General features: G+C 28.2%; 1 protein-coding gene across 2 annotated transcripts in view; it reads left to right on the top strand.

Moving 5' to 3' along the window:
* LOC136083949 (uncharacterized) overlaps nt 1–24077 on the top strand; it is a 150704-nt gene that overhangs the window by 65859 nt on the left and 60768 nt on the right. For both annotated transcript variants that reach the window (XM_065803906.1, XM_065803907.1), the window contains 2 exons: nt 19101–19172; nt 19337–19414. The gene's annotated coding sequence lies outside the window, so the exon portion shown is untranslated. The remainder of the gene's footprint in view (nt 1–19100; nt 19173–19336; nt 19415–24077) is intronic.

Here is a 24077-nt window from a genome sequence, read left to right as displayed (position 1 = left end):
TAAGCAACTTCATACAACCCACAATCTCCATATTTAAATTCTATCGAACATCTGTGGGATGAATTGGATAGAAGAATTAGGAACCATGATGTGAGGAATCGGCAACAACTACAATCAATAATTATAAAAGAGTGGGGCTCAATCACTCCAGAATTTACCCAAAAATTAGTTTATACCATGAAAAACAGACTGCATTAGGTAATAAAAGCTTGAGGTGGAAACAAAAGATATTAAAACACTAGCAAATTGAGTTTGCATAACAATTTTATTTGATTTTTGTAAAGTGGATGAAAACTTTTTTGGCGCAAAAAACAGGCATTGTGTAGTTTAAAATGAGATATTCAATTTTCTATTCTTTATTTTGTAAAATCTTTTTTTGCTATATTTCTTGAATAGTTAACTGATATCATTTAGTTGAAATTTTGCTTATATCTTTGTTCAATAAAAAGTTATCGCGTCTGAAACATAAGATTTATTTATTTTTTTTAATGATAAAGTCATCGATTTTGCTTTATTTAAGTTTTTTTTTTTTTTTTTTTTTTATTTACACTTTTGCCGATAAAAAAAAATTTACAGTCGTAACTTATAAAAAAATAATTACATGACCGGGGCTAGAAGAAGACAAATTTAGTCTTATCATTAAGCCCCAAAAAATGCGTCATTACTAGACAAAATATAGTTTGACAATAAAATATAGTTTCAATGTATATATCTCTGATATATATTATAAAAGAAAATTTAAATATATATGATATCGTTTAAAATTTATAGTTTTTCAAAAAATAAGATATAACAGTTGCTTTGTAAAATAAAAGAAACAAAATTTATTAAAATATTAAATGACAAAAATAACATTTAAGAATTGGTTTGAAAAATAAGAAGATATGATTTTATTTAAAAACATTTTATTGGAAGAGTATTTTATAGTTTAACTTATTTAATTATATTTATAATACTTTTCATTGCCAATTAAGTAAAAGCAAATAAACAGTATAAAATAAAAGTAAAAGATTAATAAATAACGCAAAATAAAAAATAAATTTCTCAAAAAGAAGATTATCATTTAAAATGATAAAAATATATGTACAATTATTGATTAATTATGTATTAATAATCTAAAGTAATTAATTAATTAACTATTAATTATTGATTTCTAATATAAAGAAGTTTTATTAGAAAAAATTTAATTCATTTTCAGTTAACAAAAGTAATTGCTTAAGTTTTGTTTTGAATTGGTTTAGAGAATAATTAGTTTTCAGTGCATTATTTAATATTATGTTCCACAACTTTGGTCCTCGGTTTACAATAGAGAATTTAGTAGCGGAATAATAAGTTTTGGATTGAATGTAGTTGTATTTTGAAAATCTGGTAGGGTATATGTGATTTATTTTTTCAAAAATTGAATAAAATAAGATTGGTAATATATTTTTATCAAGTTTGAACATGAAAATAAGAACTTGATAGAGGTTTAGTTTATATACATTTAGGATATTGAGTTCATTAAATAGTGTTTGTGTGTGTGAGAAGCGATCTACGTTTGAAATTATCCTTATAGCCTGTTTTTGTTTGCTAAGCAATTTTTTTATTTTCGTCGCGTTAGTGCTACACCAAGCAATGTTCGCATAACTTAAGTAGCAATGAATAAAAGAAAAGTAAATGTTTTTTAAACATGATCGATGTAATAACTGCTTTGCTTTGTACATTATACCTAAATTTTTTGATATTTTATCTTCAACTACACCTATATGTTCCCTCCAGGTTACATTTTCGTCTTGAAACACGCCTAAAAACTTTATTGATTGCTCTCTCTTTATTAATTGATTGTCAATAAAAAGGTCCGGAAGTTCTAAGGGAATATCTGATTTTTTATGTAGGCGATGGAATAAAGTGTATTTTGTTTTAGTAATATTTAAAGATAACTTGTTTGATTTAAACCATTGGGTTAGTTTGTCTAGTTCTTTGTTTAATGTTTGGAATAATATATTGATATCTTTATTGGAATAAAACAAGCTGGTATCATCTGCAAATAAAATTGTATTTAAAATGTTAGAAAATTTATTTAAATCGTTTACATAAACAAGAAATAGAAGTGGCCCTAAAATTGATCCTTGAGGAACACCACATGTAATTGTCTCATAATTAGTTTTTCCTTCATCATAAACTATATACTGCTTCCTATTAGTCAAATAACTCTCGAACCAGGACAAGTTAGTATTTTTTATACCATAACTTTTGAGTTTCGATAAAAGGATTTGATGATTGACTGTATCGAAAGCTTTACTTAAATCGATAAAAAGACCAAGGGTATACTTGCCTTCATCAAACGATTTAAATATGTCCTGAACAAGGTGAATGATTGCATGATCGGTGGAATGGCCAGATTTGAATCCAAATTGTTTATGGTAAAGAATATTATTTACATTTAAAAAAGAATAAAGCCTATTATACATAACTCGCTCTAATATTTTAGAAAAACAATTAAGAATTGAGATTGGACGATAATTTGCAACTTCAGAAGGATCGCCTGATTTTAAAATTGGAATGATTTTTGCAATTTTTAGGTTTTCTGGAAAAACACCATGTTTTAAAGATAAATTAAAAATATGTAATAATGGAATTGTGATGTATTTTATCGATTTAATAACGACATTACTACTTATAGAATCGAAACCTACACTTTTTTTGGGCTTTAACAAAGAGACTGCGTCTAATAATTCATTTTCCGTAAGTTTATGATTAGACATAACACTAATGTTGTTTGAGGTTACGTAAGACTTAAAGTGTATTTTAGAAGTTGCTATATTTGATGATAAAATAGGACTTATATTTACAAAAAACTGATTAAGTGTTTCGGCCACTAAGGATTTATTTACAATACAATTGTTATTAACTTTAAGATTTTTCGGGAGTAAATTACCTTATAAACGTGTTTTACCGATTACCTCTTTTATAATTTGCCATGTTTTTTTCGAATCATTTTTGTGTTTAAATAATTGTTCCGAATAGTAATGTTTCTTTGAGCGTTTTAAAACTGATTCATATAGCCGTTTATAGGTTTTGTAATTTGTTTCATTTTTAAGAGTTTTTTTTTTAAGAAACTTGTTATATAAACGTTGTTTTTTTTTTGAGGATTTAAGAATGCCCCTCGTGATCCAGGGGTTTAAAAGTGTTTTTGTTTTGATAACTTTAGTAACTTCCGGGAATGTTTTATTATAAAGATTAAGAAATTCAGTTAAAAAGATATCATATGCTTTATCGGCATTTAGATTTAGTTGTAGGGTGTCCCAGTTGACACCAGTAAGAAGTTTATGAAAATTTTTGATGGAAGCGTCGTTTACTAACCGTGTTGTAATTAATTTTTTTCTACCACTAAGAGCATCATAGTCGATGCATTTTTGCGATAGAATAAAAATAGGGAAGTGATCAGAAATGTCAGATTTAAATATACCTGTCCTTATTTTAATATTTACGAAATCATTTGTAATAATTTGATCTAAAGATGTTGCACTTTCTCTAGTTACTCGCGTTGGTTTATTGATTATGGGAATATAACTATTTTGAAAAATTGTGTTAAAGATGTTCTTAATGTTTTTATTTTTGTCGTATTCTAATATATTAAGATTAATGTCACCAACAATATAAACCGATTTATTTAAAGTTGATTTTTTTTTAATTATACTTTTAATGTGTTTTTCAAATGCCTTAATACTTCCTGAGGGCGATCTATATAAAGCATGGATGACGATATTTCTTGAAGTTTTATTAATAATTTCAACACATAAAGATTCATAATCATTAGTGGTTGAACTTAACTGTGGTTTCCTTTTGAATAAAATTGAATTTTTTATGTATATACACAAACCTCCACCTTCCTTATTTGATGCTCTAACTTGATGAATTACTTTATAATTAGGTAATTGAAAATTGGAATTGTTTTCAATGCTTACATCGTTACACCATGTCTCGCTGAGACAAATTACCTGAAATCTAATGTCAATTTTATGTAAAAATTGTTTCAATGACTCAAAATTTTTTTGAATACTTCTAATATTAATGTGAAGCATTGAAAACGAATTATCTTCCATTCCTTTATCAATAATTTTTGAATTTGGGTTATAGTATATCGGGCTAGTATTTTTAATTACTTGACTATCGTTAAAAAAATTATAATCGGGATCCGAATAGTTGTTTAAAATTATTGGCTTTTTCTGTGAATTAAAATTTATATTTGATAAAACAATATTATCAGCCATTTTAAATAAAAAAATAAATCAATATAAATTTAACTAAAAAAAAAAAAAATCATTTAACATGATTTTTTTTTTCTAAATTCTTTAACAATGAGCTTATCATATATAACAACAGAATATTTACCGTTTATCCTATGTGTTTTGCTTTCTTCAAGAAGTTTCTTTCTTATTATAGTAGTTTCTAGCGAAAAATCCTCGTTAATATAAATTCCAGAACCTTTTAGTTTGTTGGCGTTTTTTAAAATCTTTACTTTGTCTTTATAATTTAGTAACTTAATTACAATTGTTCTAGGCTTTTTAATATCGATAATACCAGTTCTGTGCGCTCTTTCTATGATTACATCTTTTACATTGAGGTTATTTTCAAGAAGGTTTATTATTTTTACTTCCGTATCATCCCAGTTTTCGTTATCATTTTCTTTGACTCCTTCGATTCGAAGATTGTTTCTCCTTTGACGATCTTATAGTTGTCTAAATCTACTTTTTTCTTATTTTTTTTTAGTTTATTTTAACTATTTTAAAATCTAACTTATACTATACTCTTTATATGTTTGTGTTATAGAATATAAATAAAAGAAATAAAAGCTATTAAAGAGTGTGAAAATGCACAATGATAGTTGTATGTATGTATATATATAATATATATATAATATATATATATATATATATATATATATATATATATATATATATATATATATAGTATATATATATATATATATATATATATATATATATATATATATATATATATGTATATATATACATATATATGCGTGTATAAATATATAAATTAGTATGTGTGTGTGTGTGGGTGTGTATGTATATATATATATATATATATATATATATATATATATATATATATATATATATATATATATATATATATATATACATACACACCCACACACACACACATACTAATTTATATATTTATACACGCATATATATGTATATATATACATATATATATATATATATATATATATATATATATATATATATATATATATATGTATATATATATACATATATATGCGTGTATAAATATATAAATTAGTATGTGTGTGTGTGTGGGTGTGTATGTATATATATATATATATATATATATATATATATATATATATATATATATATATATATATATATATATATATATATATATATATATACATACACACCCACACACACACAAAAACATATAAACAGTATAGACTTTAAATTTAAAATGGGTAAAGTAAATTTTTATGAAAAAACAAAAATGATCATAAGTAAACAACTATTTCTTTCAACGTCACTTTTTTAATTAGATGTGAATTTACTTGTTTTCATGCGATTCTGCGCATAAAGAACCATGGCGTACTATTATATATTGCGCGCGCATGAAATTGTCGGACCTGCGATGACGTGTATTTCAATGTTAATTTTCAACGTTATTTAACGTTTTTTCGTAATGTTACGTTTATTTTCAACGTTAATTCAACGTTAATTTTCAACGTTAATTCAACATTAATTTTTAGTTAAAAATAAACGTGGAATCAACGTAGAAATTTTCAACGTTGAACTAACGTTGAAATAACGTTGAAATTTAGATCGTTATTTTGTAACCACATATCAATCGTTTCGCAGCGTTGAAATAACGTTGAAATAAAGTTATATGCTTGCTGGGGTAATAAACCTAGTCAAAGTTTAAAACACTCAAAATATCTTTACTCCCATTATTAAAACAAATAACAGCAGAGTATCTTCCTATTTTAACTATTTTTTTACAAAAAAAAAACTGTTCTTTGAAACTCTGGACATTATGATGGCATTCAAAAGTTCTTTCAAATTTTGAGTCTACCATTAAGATATTTCAATAGCAGTTGATCATCTTGGAAGCCATAAACTGCCATCTTCCCATAAACTGATTTTATCAGGTTTTCAACCTAAATTGGAATTGAGTTTGATGATATACACTGCTTTGTTTTAAAAGAAGCTATTTTGACTTAGACTTTAGAGGTTAAATAAGGGTTTTTGTTTTGTTGCTAAGGGTGTTGCTAACGCTCAAACTCATTAAAAATGCAATTTTTAAATGTTTTTTACTATTAAATAATACAAAATGGCTATACACAAAATTTGGAAAAAAATGATACTAAAAACTAAATTTTGACATTTTACTCCAAAATCAGTATTTTTATAGTAGTGTACCACCTTAAAACGCTTTACATTATTTATTTATTTGGTTTATTACCTTATCATTACTTTAGTTATGCAGTACTTTAGTTTAATTTTACAATTTTTTTTTACTGCTAAAATTTTCAAGCTATGTTAGAGTAAAAAAAAAAATATAATTAAATATAATTCAAGTTACTTTGTTCGTATTACATTAAACTTTGCTTTACATTTCAGCTTTGAAATTGCTTTTTAACAAAAGTTTTTTCTTTATCATTAATTTTTAAATTGATCATAGACTGAACATCGATTAAAAATGATTAACTTGTTTAAGAGTAGTATGCAAAGATTCTGTTAAAACCATATTTTTAAAAAAAGGTTCTTAATTTTTATTTATAATTCGACCGTTAAATTAACTTTATAAATTTTAACGCCATTTTTTGTTTTTTAAAGGTAAGTTCCGATGACGCAAATTGAAGTAACTCCAAGAAAAGTTAACTCCCGGTTAAAACATTTTAACTCACCGTATGTTAACAGAGTCTGATAAAGTTCCAAAAAATTAATGTCGGCATTGCACGGTGAAAATTTGTCATAATAGCGAAGACATGTTCATTAGAGGAAATATCTAGTTAAAAAACGTTAAATCTTTATTAAAACGTTATTTTATGCGGTTATTTACACATTAATTTGACATGTGTTTCAAAAAGCTATTTTGCATTTTCTATTTATGAACTTTCTTACGCTACTATTGTTTTAATTTAACTTAATTGACTTTTATTTTAAAATATATTATTTTAATTAAGAATACTTTTTTCGCTCAAACTTTTAAAAACAATTTAACGTAAGTGTAATAATTAGTTTTTATGCATCGAAAACAGACAGTTTTTGATATTTTTTTTGGTACTAACCTTTACTATTAGGTATCACATAAACTATCCTCCAATATCCTCCAAACATTTGATCATGTAAATCTCATGCTAAATGTATGTAAATAGCCATGCATCATAAATATTTTGCAACCTTTTTGCAAAAAAAAAAGGTTATAACAAAAGATTGGTCTTCGGTTAAAGGTCAGTTGCTGAGAAATACAGAACACGTAAAAAAGATGTTTTGTACACAAAGAATACCTACAAAATCTTTCATTAATGTTATAATACATGTATTCTGCAAATATAAATCTAAAAAAGTTATTTTATGACAAATTACATGCATTGAGTAGTAATATTTTTGATGTTTACACTGATAAAAGTTGTCTTTTCCATTAAAATATTTCGTATTTTTCACCAAAATTTAATTTTTTTAATATATTTTTTTATATTATATAATTACATGTTTATTACTTTATTTATGCATTTTATATATAATTATAGCTATTCTAATAAAAAAACTACGAAAATAATTTTGGCACAAAAAACTCGATTTTGTCCCACTGTGCACCGTCGTGGTTAATCTATTTCAAAATAAATTAACCCCGGGGGTGAAATATTTTTTATATATGGCGAAATGGATTAACCGGGGGTTTAACTATTTCTAACGCCCATCGCAATAAATCAACTCCTTTTCATACACTTTTTAAATTATTTAGCTTACAATAAGTTCTACAAAATTGGGTATTCTTGCGGCGAAAAAACCACGTGATCATTGCGTAATTAAAAAATAAAAGTATCTACCATTATGATATGGGCGCAAACAAACGCGTTGATTTCAGTACAACACTACTTAAACGCTTTGAAAATGTCTTATGATTATCAAGAAAAACTATCAAAAGAGGCTACTGAACGTTATCAAAATAAGTTAGATTTAATAGATAAGCTTTTTATACAACTAATAAAGTTTATTACAGGAAATTTTATATTAGGTTACATATTAAACACGCTAATACTATTAGTGTGCTTACTTAGTTAAGTAAACACACTAATACAGTAATAGTGTGTTTACTTAAACACATTAATAGTTTTTTTAAACACATTAATAGTGTGTTTAATATGTAGCCTTTTTTAACCTTTAAGTAGTCTGTTTAACTGCGATCCCTTTGAAAGATGTTATTTACTTTCATAGTAATTAAAAGAAAGAAAATTTTTTTTGCGTAGTCATAAATGTGTACTTAAAGTACTTGCTGCAACTTCCCCAGTGTCCACGCAACCAGTCTGAAGGAATAGATCAAATTACTTGTCTTACGTACTTTTGATCAAGTTACTATATTATAAATACTTATTATAAATAATATAAAATACCTATGTCAATAAGTAATACATAAATTACACGGGGATTGCACTTGAAAGTTCGAAAAAAGAACCTCAAGAAACTAGCGATGACTGTTTATTTGCTTAATGGCAACAGCTTCAAACGCAACAATTACTTTACATTTTAATGCTGATTATAATATGTAACTAAATATGTAAAAAAGAAATTATATTATAAAATTTATTTTTTAAAACTATCAGGATTAGACAGAACAATCTATTTTACAGGCTGAAGAGATTTTACTTGACTTTTTAGAACAAATATAGCGTTAAATTACAATTAATCTGTGCAAATATGTATAAAGGAATCATGGAGTTCAATTAATTCATCATTTTGAAATTATTGCACAGTTTACAGACTAGTCAATAAATAAAACAAAAATACTACATATAGATTTCTAATAGTATTTAAAAACTATACATTTTGCTTGAAATTTTCCAGTCTAATATCTATTCTGCAAATTTTTAATATATGTGGAATAAATGTTATAAATAAAAAATATTTTTCCCAGTATAATAATGAAATGAACAAAATTACTAATTATAACAATTTGAATTATGACATTGTAACAATATTTATAAAGTTTATAGTAAATGGTATGAGGATTAACAATATTCCGTCTTGGCTTTTAGAAAATGCTTAACATTAGGGACTTTTTAACTTCGTTCATGAAGGTATTCTCTAAAACCAGTGACAACAGCAGAAACTCTACTAAAGAAAATGGAACCAATTAATGTTGAAAACATTATTTACACATAAATGTCTTATGTATTATGTTAATGTAAAAATGAAAAAGTTATTTAAAATGTTACCGAATAAATAACAAAGAAGAAACTTACTTTGTGAGATTGTTTTTGTGACCTAAGAACAACCCTAAAGATAAAAAATGCAACAATAAATATATGTTTTAGTTTAAAACATGATTCTTGGCTTTTAGGGAATGATTAAAAGTTGTGATAATCAAATCTAATAATCATTGATGTTATTCTTGGGAACTTTGCTTTGAAAACTGCAGGAATAGTGCCAACAAGTGATCTCGTTTTTACATTTTGGTTAAGCAATTTAACTTTAAATACATAATATTTATCCACTTCAGAAAATAATTTATGGCTGTTTGTTTTACAATGTTGCATGTGAAAGCAAAATTTTCAAAGGTGTAATTATGGTATGTATAATTTAATTATATATACCATGATTTGATCATACATTTCTTCCTTTGAATTTCTCCCATTGCTAACATTTGCAATCAAATGAAGTAAAAGTTTTTTGAAAACATCAAACTCTAAACCTGTTAATGTTACACACTTTTTTTTATACATGTTAATATTTGCATAACTATATAGAGAACTTTAAGGATTGTGATTCTAACTTGTGCAAATGTGAATTAACATGACTTAAGCAACAAAACAACTATTTTTACATGTACCAAAAAAATGCCAAAAACCATGTGATTTTAATTTTTTGGAATAAATTATTTTCTAAAAATCTGTACTTAGATGTTCAAGTGGAATATTCAAGTTATAATACCACTGTAATATACCACTGTAATATACCACTCATTTTTGGTTACTCCCAATTACATTTGCAGAAAACTCAAAACAAATTTTATTTTCACTTTTTGATATAATTTTTAATATTTTATATTTCAATCTTATTGTGATTATTTAATGTTTCAAACGATTATTTCTAGTTAAAAAAGACATTAAGACAAAAAATATCACATAAAGAATTGCACAAGAATTCATGAAAGCTTTTAAACGTAAACCAGGTAATCGATTCTATGCATTGTATCCAGCAGAAGCCATGGAAAATGCGTTGCTAGATATCTTAACTAACAGAATATCGATTTTTAAGGCATCCAAGTTATATGGTATACCATATGGTACTCTGTGCAACAAGAGTAAACTAAGACATGAAAAACTTTGGAGGGCAGACCAGATTACAGTCCCATACCTAAAAAAAGATTCTACAAATTATTAGCATCCTGACAGAATGGAAATTACCTTTGGATAAGTTTGATATGCGTCTTCTAGTAAAAGACTATCTATACAGAATGGGTGTTACGGATTTAAAATTTAAAAAAAACTTGCCTGGCCCTGATTGGATAAAATCCTTCATTGTTTGCAATAATCTGACTGTTCAAATTGCTGACAACATAAAACCAGCAAGAGCTGAAATTGATTAAAATTCAGCCTGTTCATATTTCGATGACTTTTCCATTACACTTCAAGACATTCCTTATACCAATATATTCAACTATGATGAGACAAAAATAAAGAAAAATTCAGCCTTTTAAAGGAGCTATTAGTATTATGTACTGTGGGAGCGCAGCTAGTGAGTTTCTTTCTCCCATGGTTGTTTATAAAGCTGCGAACTGCTACATAGAGTGAACATATGGTGGCCCACCTGGAACTATATTCGACAGTTCTAAATCTGGTTGGTTCGACTCTAGAACATTTGAGCGTTGGTTCGGGGAAATTTTTATTCCTGAAATAGCATTTCTTACAGGAACTAAAGTTGTTATTGGGGAGAATTTAACTTCACATTTCTCATTTGACATCATCAAAGCATGCTTGGAAAATAATATCTGGTTTACATGTTTAATCCCAAATGCCACACATCTTTTACAACCGCTTGATATTTCTGTTTTCAGACCCTTAAAAGTTGAGTGGAAGAAGATTTTACAAACATGGAGAAAAGAATCACGAATCAAGGATTTAATTCCAAAAAACCATTTCCCAGAGCTTTTGACAAAGCTGCAAAATACTCTGAAAGCAGACAACTTAAAAGCGGAATTCAAAGCTTCAGGCATATATCCATTAAAAAAGTATTAAAATGGCTTCCAGATGTTAACAAAGACTATGGCGGTGAGACCATAAAAGAAATACTATATGAGGGTGTAATAGATATTCTCACGAAGTACTGTGGCAATGATGCAGCAGGAAACACCGATAGAAAAAGAGGAAAAAAAATTGCACTAAGAAAATCGATCACAATAGATGACATTGATTATAGACAAACATCAAAACAGAAAAAATCCAAAAACCAAAAAGTAAAAGGCAAAAAATCAAAAATAGCTTCAAAGGATGTGGAATCTTTGTCTGAATTAGAATATATTGAAGTGTTAGTAGTGGTTATCCCAATAAAAGTAATGACAAGAAAGATGTTGGTTTAAAGGAGTCTAATCAAGAAGAACCTTATGTCAACAATAACTAACTACAGGGAGTTGGCATGCTTTAGTCTACCCAGGAAAAACTAAAAAATGTGTGAAATTGAAGTACAATAGACAGGTTGTTGAGGTTTTACCAACACCCAAAATTCTTTATATGAGGTTCCTAAGGAAAGTAGAAGGATCTAAAAATCTGTTTAGCCATCCTGTTGCAGTAGACATCGTTTTTGCTGTACATTTCTCGAGTATATTGCAACATCTTCAACCACCGAAGACAAATTATAGTTATCAACTTGAGTTTGCAAATGTAAAAAAATATTGATAAAATCTGTTAAGTAAATCGGATACATTATCAGTAGATGTAAGAAATAATCACTATATGATTGAACTCATAACTTTTCATTTTTAAAAATTAACACTTTGTCTTTCGAACATTTACTTTACTAATTAGTACACTGCAGCAGTTTAGAGGTATTACACAGAACAACTAATTCCTGATCCGGTTTTAATACCAGTTGTTGTAAAATCTTCGGAAATTGTGATTTTTAGGTTTTTTTGTTTCGGTATCCTTTTCTTACTTTAAATGGAGTTAAACAAGTAAAGTACATTTGCACTTAATATTTATATACAATTAGTACTTAAAATAAAATTACTCCAATGATGCTATTGATATATTATATTGTTATGTATAGCATATTAACACCAAATTGTTTTTTATTTCTTTGTACATTTTGTGGATATATTCGATAACCAATCTTGTTGTCTAAATTTATAATTTTGATTTTAATTTATAATTCTAAAACCTATAAAAGTCACCCCGTTATTTATTCACCCCGTACTTATATATATATTCCCGGTATTTATAATATATATTTATATATATATTCGTCTCTCTATATATATATATATATATATATATATATATATATATATATATATATATATATATATGTGTGTGTGTGTGTGTGTGTGTGTGTGTGTGTGTGTGTGTGTGTGTGTGTGTGTGTGTGTGTGTGTGTATGTATATATATATATATATATATATATATATATATATATATATATATATATATATGTGTGTATGTATATATATATATATATATATATATATATATATATATATAGTGTGTATGTATATATATATATATATATATATATATATATATATATATATATATATAAATGTATTCATATATATATATATATATATATATATATATATATATATATATATATGTGTGTGTGTGTGTGTGTGTGTATGTGTATATATATATATATATATATATATATATATATATATATATTTATATATATATGTGTGTGTGTGTGTGTGTGTGTGTGTATGTATATATATATATATATATATATATATATATATATATATATATATATATATATATATATATATATTAGGGCTGTCCAGAAATTGTTACACAACCCAGAACATAGCCTAGTGAAGTTTTTCCCATTATACTATCAATGCTTTATTGAAAAACATTTTTTACAGATTTATTTAAAGTCTTCAAGGGGTTGCTCAAAGCTCTTGAACATTTTAAGTAAATTTTAACAAAAAATGTACAAAAACGCTATGTTATTTTTAGTATAACTGTCAAAAAATGTTGAAATTGATCAATTTAAGTTATTGATTATATAAGTTATGGATGCCAATTGATAAGTTGATGATTATTTAAGTTATTGTGAGTATCTTTTTTAAAATTTTACACAATTTTGACCAAATTTTGACCCAAATTTGACCCAAATCAAACAAATTGTATGTCATTTTCTAAAACACATAGGAAATAATGCTTTTGTTATAATAGTTATTTATTTTACCTGCATGCTATGATTGGGTACATACAACTTTGCATTTTTGTTTAGAAAAAATAGAAAATGTTGACTAGGAGTGGAAAAGAATTAAAAGTGACAAACCCAATTATACCGTCTTCGCCATTACCTTCGAGTGTTCCCGCAACTCCGTCATCTTCAAAACCTAACAATAGAACTAGTACAAATTTTGGTTGATTGGTCAGCCTTGTTCATCAATTACTGGAGCAAAGTTACCTACACGCAATCAGGTGATGAAGTATGTTTTATATCTGAGACATGATCCTGATAGCGTTGGTAACAGTGTTAAGAATGAAGAAATTTCTTACATCGTTGCAGACAGTGTTGCAGATTTTTGGCACATGGCTCGCATCAAAACCAAAGTAAGACAAAACTGTATGTTTGATGTTCTTGGATTATGGAATGAATGGACCAGTTTAAAAAAAAATAGAAGTCGTGCCACCGACCCTGGTAACAAACGAGAAAACTTCATCTCAGAGCTTGATATGCTTTTAAACATTGGTGCTCCAGATGCAATTGATGACATAAGAAAATCTAGACTTCTATCTCAGAAACACAAAGATGATGACATTGCGTTTTATCTTGATCAGAAACATGAAAGAAAGTCTAGTATGAATGGCCAGGATAACAATTTTGAAGCAAAGGCTTAAAGTTTCTGATCAGAATTATACAGCAGCAACAACGACAAGAAAAAGAAACAGAAAGACTAGAGAAAAGAGCAGCTGCAGAGCTAGAAGGAAATGAATTTTTTGAAGAATCCGAGGATGATGCATAAGCTGGTTGTACGGAAATTGATCCGGATTTTGAGCCAGATCACATTATTGAAAAAATAGAGTTTCAAGAATTTGTTACACTTCAAGTTCCCAGGAAAATTATGGAATGTGACGAGTTAACGACAGCAGCCGATCGGTTAAAGTTGTCCGACAATCAAACTACAATGATAGTTTCAGCTATAATAAAAGCAGCGGGTGGCAATTTAGACGACTTCGATGTATCCCGTTCAACTACGCGTCGAAAGCGAATGTCAAACAGACAGCACATTGCAGAAAACATAATGGAGAAAATAAAGGAAAAACCACCTCAATTTGGTGCCATGCACTGGGATGGAAAGTTACTGCAGGACTCTCTTGGTGATAAGTTTGAACGTCTAGCAATTCTTCAGTCAGGTTCACCAGAATTTTCATCGGGAAAATTGCTGGGTGTGCCACAACTAGAAGATTCTAAAGGACAAACTCAAGCTGATGCCTCATATGATCTCTTAGAAGCATGGGGATTAAAAGAATCAGTTGTCGCTTTGGTATTTGATACTACAGCAAGCAACAGTGGGGTCCATAAGGGTGCAGCTAAACTTATCGAAGAACTTGTTGATAAAAAGCTATTTTATCTTGCTTGTCGTCACCATATCCTTGAACTTGTAGCTAGCGCTGTTTGGAAATCACTGTTTGGTGAAATCAGAGGACCAGTAAACAAAATATTTGCTACCTTCAAAGAGGCATGGTCAGGTCTCGATAAGCAATCACCTATCCAGTTGCTGAAAATTGAAAATCCATGGTTGTTGGAAGTTAAAGAACGAGTCATTGAAAATTTAAAAATGCTGCTCAATAGCAAGGAATCTTCTGTGTTTCCTCGGGATGACTACCGAGAGTGCGCAGAAAATAATCTTATTGTTCTGGGTGAAACACCACCTCGTGGTACCCATTTCCTCAAACCTGGAGCCATACATCAGGCTCGTTGGATGGCTTGCAACATATATGCTGGGAAGATGTTCATGTTTTCAAAAGCAAAGAAATACGACAAGGAAACTGTGATTAAACTGGAACGTATAAACAGATTCTTGGCTCTTTTTTACACCTCAGCATGGATGCAAGCCAGTATTGGAGCCGATGCTCCCGTAAACGATCTAGAACTCATTCATGACATGATGGATTTCCGCAATGTAGACAGAGAAATTGCAAATGTTGTGGTAGCCAAACTTAACAACCATCGATGGCTCACTGAAGAAGTTGTTCCTTTTGCTTTATTTAGTCATCATCCTAAAATGAGTGACCATGTTAAGCAAGAAATAGCAAACAAATTGTGGACAATAGCAGTGCCTGAAAACTTCCGAATGGGTAAACCAATCTTCAGACAAATCAAACGCAACACAACATTGAAGAGCCTGTTAGGACCGGAGTCACATCTGTGTTTCCAGAATCTCAACATCAGAATAGATTGGCTTGCTAAACCAGTGAATCAATGGGCAGCAGATGAAGACTTCCAAGTTGCTGAAAAGTTTGTTCGAACAGTAAAAGTTGTCAACGATGCTGCCGAACGAGGCGTCAAACTAATCTCAGATTTTGCAACAATAATAACAACAGATGAACAACAGAGAGCATGGCTATTGCAAGGTGTGGAACAACATCGGAAGCTGTTTCCAAGTTTTGACAAAAAAACAATAAACATTTGAAACTAATAACTTGAACTAACCTGAAGTGACAATTTTGACATTTTTCCTCATTTTGGACCTTAAAAACTATGAAAATATTGAATTATTTTCCAGAAATATATGTAGAACGTAAACAGACATGCATAAGTTGTGCATCATATTACTGCTATATAAAAAATAACAATTTCCATAATTACTTTAATAAATTTAATTGAGTAAGACCAAGTAAGAACAAAAGTAAGAGAGCGTTTTAATACATTTTCTGTTATATTTTAGTAAAAATGTTCAAGAGCTTTGAGCAACCCCTAGAAGACTTGAAATAAATCTATAAATATATATATATATATATATATATATATATATATATATATATATATATATATATATATATATATATATATATATATATATATATATATATATATATGTATATATATATTAGGGTGTACCGTTTTCAGGGTCACATTCTATATTGACTGCTCCTTGCATTTTTCTGCTGCGTATATGGGAGAAAATGAGATCTGTAAAGTTTTAGAACTCTAACTTTATTTTTGTGACTACACAAGCCACTTAAGTTTCAAAAATTATGATTTTTGGGTGAAAAAAGCCTATTTTTACAGTGCTTGTGCAGTCACAGTTTAAAGGATACAAGCTAATGTTATGTTGAACCATGTACTATTAACCCTTATTAGTTAGAAAAAAACTGGAAGCAGTTTGAATAAAACCGTTAGTTACGTTTAAAGTGGGGTCAAAGATAAGCGGTTGACATAGTTTACCCATTTGTATGGAGTTCGACGCAATTGACAAAATCAAACAAAATACTGATCTAATCATTATGAAATGGGTCTAAATTGATTTCCGAAACCTTTTCACACCTAATTAAACCAACGAAAATCCAAGTTCGGTTGAAAATGTTAAAGTCAAGTATATTTTTCCAAAATATTCATTCCTGAAGTGACAAGATTTGAAACATGTAGAAATACCTATAATATCGCGTGTGATATAAATTAGGGGAGGGGTGAGGGGGTGAGGGAATACTACAATCTATATGTGGTGAGCAAATTCTGACCTGGGGTTTGGGGAGGAGGTTATTCGGAACAATGCATTTTCTCGGCCTGGTGGTTAGGTGGTAGGTGGGGCCTAGGGGATAGTTGCAGCGGTAATCCTTCAGTTAAGTGACGTAAAACAAAATTATTTTGCCTCATTGTATTGTCTCAAAAACGGCTGAAACGTTTTCAAAGCAAAATAATAATTTTTTTTTTTACGCCGCTTAACTGAAGGTTTATCAAAAATGCTTCAAAGTAGTGATAGAACACTATTATTTGAAGTTTGAGAAACTTTATCTTTTTAAGTGAAAGAACACTTTACAATTCTGTAAGTGATAAGACACTTTTATAAACTTCTGTCTATAGTTGTTGTTTATTATATTTGACTCCAGTGCAGAGAATTAACTTATTGAACAGAATGGCTAAAACCAGAAAAAATAAAAAAATATTTCTTCTAAAAGTATAAGTGACAAGTTGAATGGCAATCAACTCCCTACTAGCAAAGACATTTTGGAGTATTGTTATTTTTAATGTCTGAAAATCATAGTTTCAAAGATAAAATCCTTCTCTGCGGTGAATTCTCTCATGATGTCAAGCTTATTTGTGAGGAAAATTGTCAATGTTTCGTTAAAAAGGTCACTGCTATTCATAAAAAAGCTGGAATTCCAACATCTAGAGTGGACAAAATACAGAAGAAAATGAGTGAATTGCTAGCTAAGCACAAAAAATTGATTTCTCTTCAAAGTTGGCAAAACTCCAAAGAATTAGAAAAGCGAATAATTCTCAAAGACAATATTTTGCCTGTTCTTTTTGATGTTATGCCCAGTGATATGATACAAACATTAGAGAAAGATAAGAAAAGACCTCAGGTAGACAAGGCAAAAGATATCATTCTCATAAACATGCATATATTTCATCGATTTTGATGAGTCACATTTGTTATATTTATTAATTTAATGTTGTTATTAGAAAAGTGAGGCATCTGAATAAAAATCAGTATTCATGTTTGTTTTGCTTGTGGCTTGATAATTTGTCATGTTAGAAAAAGAAAAACATAATAGCAAATTATATTTCCATATTTAAAAGTAATATTTAGATGAAAAATAATTCTTATAAATTATACGAATATATATTTGAATATCTGCTCTTTCTCAATGAAAACACAACGTTGGTCCACTGTATATAACTTAACGTTATTCCAATGTATATGGAGCAACGTTGATCCAATGTTAACCCAACGTTAATCCATACACATTGGATTAATGTTGAGTTTATAGACATTGGATCAACGTTAATCTATATGCATTGGATAATTATAGGGTTGTACACATTTGATCAACGTTGATCCCAATACATTGGATCAACGTTGGGTTTAGATTGGAAAAAAAACCAGCTTTAGCGAATTATTTACATTCGTTTGACCAATGTAATTTTCCTAATTATTTTTAATCACGTTGATATTAAGGTTTTCATTAATATAAATATTATAAAATTAATATTGGATCAACGTTGGCTATTTGCATCGGAGAAAATAGCCAACGTTCGCAATGAATTTTCATACGTTGGCCCAACGTAAGTGTGCTAGCTGGGTTCCCAAAAAGTTCTTGATAAGGAGTGGGGTGGGGTTGGGGAGCAGGTTTGACAGGTCTGCCTTTTTGCCAATTAAGGCCTAGAAAAAACATATTGCTAACCAAGATTTTAACAAAAAAAAAGAGCATTGTTGGCTATTTGCCGACTCCAGAGTCCAAATTTGCCTACTTATTTTTTAATGTAATTTTTGTTGGGGGGAAGGGGGGGAATGGGGTTCAGACACCCTAGACTCGTATCCTCGGAACGGCCCTTATGATAATGATGATAATTATGGTAATGATAAAGATAATGTTTATTAATAAATGTGCTAAAAGAAATGTTAAGTTTAATAAAACTAAAGTAAAAATTATATTTTCTCGTAAATTTACATTTAGATTCATGAAGAAAAATGCGAATGTTTACCTTTTTGTTGTGTAAATCAATGTGGTAGAAAAATTTTGAAAGAGGTTTGATTTAAAATCTAAATAGCTGTTTAATATAAAAAGTATCCTATTTTACCCAAGTAACACTTGACACGTTAAAAATGTCTAAATAACGTCTATTTTACAACAAGACAACTTTAACACGTCTTTAATAGGTCTTTTAACGTTGTTTTGAACATATTTTATAGATGTCTTTCCATATTACTGATAGTTGCGCTAATTCAATTATTTCATGTCAATATTCAAATATTGGATGCAAATTTAAGGTAAGAAAGTAAGTTTTGAAAAATTAGAAGATTTTATACTTTGAAAATTAAAATTGTATAAAATTCTTAAATAATAATAAGCGAGAAGTCAGGTACACATCATGCTATATATCATCAGTATATCAGTTATATATCATCTGTATCGATCCCTATCTACAACATTTCTTAAAAAAAAACTAGAGTGATTAATAAGTAAAAATTTTCATTGAAAATTTATTGCTTATAAACTATTTATATTTCCAGTGATTAAGTTTTCAGAATGTTTTCAGAATGTTTTCAGAATGTTTTCAGAATGTTTTCAGAATGTTTTCAGAATGTTTTCAGAATGTTTTCAGAATGTTTTCAGAATGTTTTCAGAATGTTTTCAGAATGTTTTCAGTATGTGTCAACTAACTTTTATATATACTTTGATAAAAGGTTTTAGTTATACATTGATAAAATTTCTGGAAAAGCAGTGTTTTTTTTTTTAAAGATTTTTTAGCTAATGCAAGTTTCGAAAACTTTACACCTACTTTACTAGCAAACATTTTGTTTTTACTCATTATTTTAACTTTAAATTAAAAAAAAGTCAAAATAGAAGATATTGTAAAATCATTTACAATGAAAAAAAACTTCACTAGTTCCTAAGGATTAGCAGGTCAAAGACAAAGTGAATACGAACAGCGCTTCCTTGCATAAAAAAAGTTAAAAACTAACTATCAAAAACGTTGCCAATCAAAGCAAAAATCTTTGGGCATTATATACATGGACACGATATATCGCTTTAAAAACCAGTAACCACCATTTATAACTTTTAGTTTGGTTTAGTAAGTTTTTATAAGCTTCCATAACTAGAGACATTAGAATAAGTGGAAATCATCATGTTATTTTGTTACGCTTACTATTTAGAAAATTTAACGTACACAGTTTTCTTTAATATCATTTTCTTATTTATACAATAAAAACACGTCGAAAAATTTCAGACTTTTTTTTTAGCTTGATGTCTTTTCTGGTGTTAATAGATTTTGCATTTCAGAACCAAAAATTTCTATTAAGTGTTTTGATTGGTGATTTCTTATTTTGACAAATAATAACCTTAATCACAGATAAAAACATTAGTAGAGGGTCAGTTTTAACTCAACAACAAAAAAAAGTCTTAGTAACAAGGCGTCATTTATTACTTTTGGCTGAGACAATATTTTATCCGCAATTATTCATACAGCTCCCCACTATTTGTAACTACTTGTACTCGTGGTTTAAACCTCCGGGAAAAATACTTTCACCAAAGGGTACACTTTTTTCTAAAACTTGTGCATCATAACTCCTCTATAAGTGTTCTTTAATAGCATTTATCAAGCTTCTTTTCTGTTAAAGTTATTTTACCACATTGACCGTTAAATAAAAGATCTGTTAAATGATTATTATCAATTTTCGAATTCTCAACTTTAAGCTCTTCCATGGTTCAATACCTCTCCCTAGCAAGTTTGTTATTATCAATTACTAAAAATGTATTTAATTTAGTGAATTAGCTTACGTTAAGCAAAATCGTGGCTTAAAGCGATATTCCAAATCTTTGGGTTATTGAGGTCTTTGTAAGTTTTTTTCACATTTGCAAATGAATGAAGTCAACTATCACTGATTATATATGTAGTCACCAGGTTTAATTTTCTCATCCTCAATAATTGTCTCATAATTATTTAAAAACCTTGATGTTGATGAAGACACCGTCAGGCTGCAATGAGCTAAACGCAGTAGATTTAGAACTAATACAGGAATTATTTTGTAATTTTTCAGCACTTACTCAGATACTTATAATTTTTTGCAAATCGAGAGATCCAATGCACGTTAGGCGATTGTTTTCTAACCAAAGAAATGTATGTTTCTTAATAGGAACTTTGTTTTCTTTGTGCAATTACTGTCTGTAAAAATAGAGCACATGCAAGCTGATATATAAAAAATAGCATAATTCTTTAAACTTCTCTAAACATGCTTAAGATGCCATGTTTTTAAATTTTAACAATTTGAAGAGTTTATTTTCAAAACACGGTATGCGCCATTTTCAAAAAAATGAAGAAGCTGTGCAATTTATATTTATTTTATAAGGACCTAACAGACATTGTGTCGTATTATTTGCTAAGCGTTTTATTTTCAAAACACGCTTTGGAGTTTTTAGTTTATTTTTAAGTGCGGTATTCAATTGTGACCAATCCATAGCAAATTTATATTACTTCTGCGCAATCGCAAACTCGCGTTAATGAAATAGCGGAATGCAATGGACCTGATTAATGCGTTATCTAAAATCTCCTATTTTACATTGAAAAAAGATGCAATGCTTGAAACGAGAAAAAGGAAAAGTATTTGGTCATTTTTAGCGTTTGTTCATACTTTCATACCTTTTTGTTCAACTGAACTAATTATGGAATGGTGATATAAAATATATTAAAAAGACATCTTATATTAATGAGTTTAAACATATTTTTTGTCTGTTTCTTTTTAAGGAAATTATTCAATAATAATAATACTTTTTCATTGTTTGTTTGCAGTGTTTTATTTTTAAAACTTAATTTCATTTAAAAATTTAACGATAAAATTTATTTCATAATAATTGTCTGATATTTCCTAACTAGTTTGAAAATTGAGGCGGAAATAAAAAATTGTTGGCCTAAGAAGATAAGAGAGATGTTGTAAAAAATTTGATGCATTTTCCAATGCAACAATTCTTTCTCTATTTTTAGATGCCTGCTATTGATAAAGCAAGAAATACACATAAATTTGATGCTTCTTTCCTTGAAAAAGCAGTAATTTAAAAGCTCATCACCATTACTTTCCCCAAATGAGAACATTACTACCTTTCAGCAGATAGATTTTTTGATAGGGTTTAGCAGGATATTAAAAAACGTGAGCAGATTTTACAACCTGCTATTTGCGGAGCAGTGGCATTGCTGTGGTTAGTATAACCCATTGCGGTAAATTGTTGATGTCACCCCTCAAGACTTTTACTAACAGGGTCAACGACACGGACTAATCCTTAAATCTTGACAAAAGATTTTTGTGTGAAATGAAGAAAGTAGTAAAAAATGAAGAAATAGCAGTGTTTTCATTAAAGAATAACTAAAATTCAAAACATTAAATACATTGGTTAGGCCAAACGCAACAGCAAATTAACACAAACACGAGCAGTTCTGTCATGATTATATTTCATTCATTATGGTGCTTTCCCTCTGAGTCAGGTTGTGATGGTGTTAACCAGTGCGGCTTGAACCTTTGCACCCCTGTAGTGACACCACTGCTACAGAGACATTTTAAGACAAGATTGGTCAGCTTTAGACTTTAAAGCAGAAAAAATTTTATGAAAATAATAAAAACGTTTAACAAAAGTTAGACCATAAAAGATCAATTTCAACTATCATGAAATAGTAATCTGTTGCTATCACACTGAGCTAACCTCGCATCGCCTACTTAAGAAGGTTAAGAGATAAGATACTTTTAAACTAAGTGTCCTAGTGTTTAACTATGTGAAAAATATTTAAAAAAGTATATTTTTTGTCTGCTAAATACTGTCAGTGCAGGTAATGCAACACGCAAACTTTATGAGACAGTACTGCAAAATTCTAGAGTTGATAGTCGACTGTCAAGAAAAGACAATAAAACTTAAATACTAATTTTAAACTTTAAAATTGAATTCAAAATAAAAAAAAATGTTATGGATTTTTGTTTCATATTTAACTCTCCGAAATATAATTTAAATTCACAATTGTGAATTTTGAAACATATTAGTTTACATTGCTTTAACAGAAAATTGTTTTTATTTACATTATCATTAAAATATATTTACCAAAATATAAAACATACAGAGTTATGCAATATGTTGAATAAAATTATCTATAAGAGATATTTAGGTATTTTAAAGTTTATAAACTTTCCAAAGGATCTTTATAAAATGGATTATCCGCATTTTGCTAATAAGCTGTAATTGAATAGACAGTATTTTGAAAGTAAATGCTAATTTATAAACAAAAACTATCTATATTTTGTATTTACCTATATTTTAACTCTTAACATATCTAATATACTTTAAGCATATATAAGTTAAGTAACAATAGTTTTTCCAAATATATGAGCCATCATTGTGGATCGACAAAAGTCAGTTTTCTCTAAAATGGATATCCTGCATTTTGAAAATACACTCTTATATCAAGTCTAGAAACAAATATTCTCTTATTTCCAGACTTAATAATTTTTTAGTTTTTTTGATATAAATGAATTTTGAAAAAATATAAATCAAGACCATAAGAAGTTGAAATAAAAGCATCTGAATACATCACGTGCTACTTTATTCAAATAAATAGTGATGATGACACAAACAAAATGTGGTAATAGTCTTATCTACTTACAGCGTTCTAGTCAAATGTATTGGTGATTCAAAAAATAGGCAGTCTAATGTAGTAATAATAAAGCAATCAAAAGTTAAACGTTTCCTTGGTGTTTTTATTGGTGAAAATCTTAAAAGGAAAAATCATATCGATACTTTATGCCACAAAGTTTTAAAAAAATACTGAAGTATTGTATAAAGTAAAAAATTTTCTAAATGGAAATGCATTAATTCAACTTTTTTTACTCACTTATTCAATGCAATGTAAACTATGCAAATATTGCATGAGGTAGTACTAAAAAAAAACATTAA

This window comes from Hydra vulgaris, chromosome 08 (assembly GCF_038396675.1).
Source record: "Hydra vulgaris chromosome 08, alternate assembly HydraT2T_AEP".
NCBI lineage: Eukaryota > Metazoa > Cnidaria > Hydrozoa > Anthoathecata > Hydridae > Hydra > Hydra vulgaris.
This window is presented reverse-complemented; position numbering and strand designations above follow the sequence as displayed.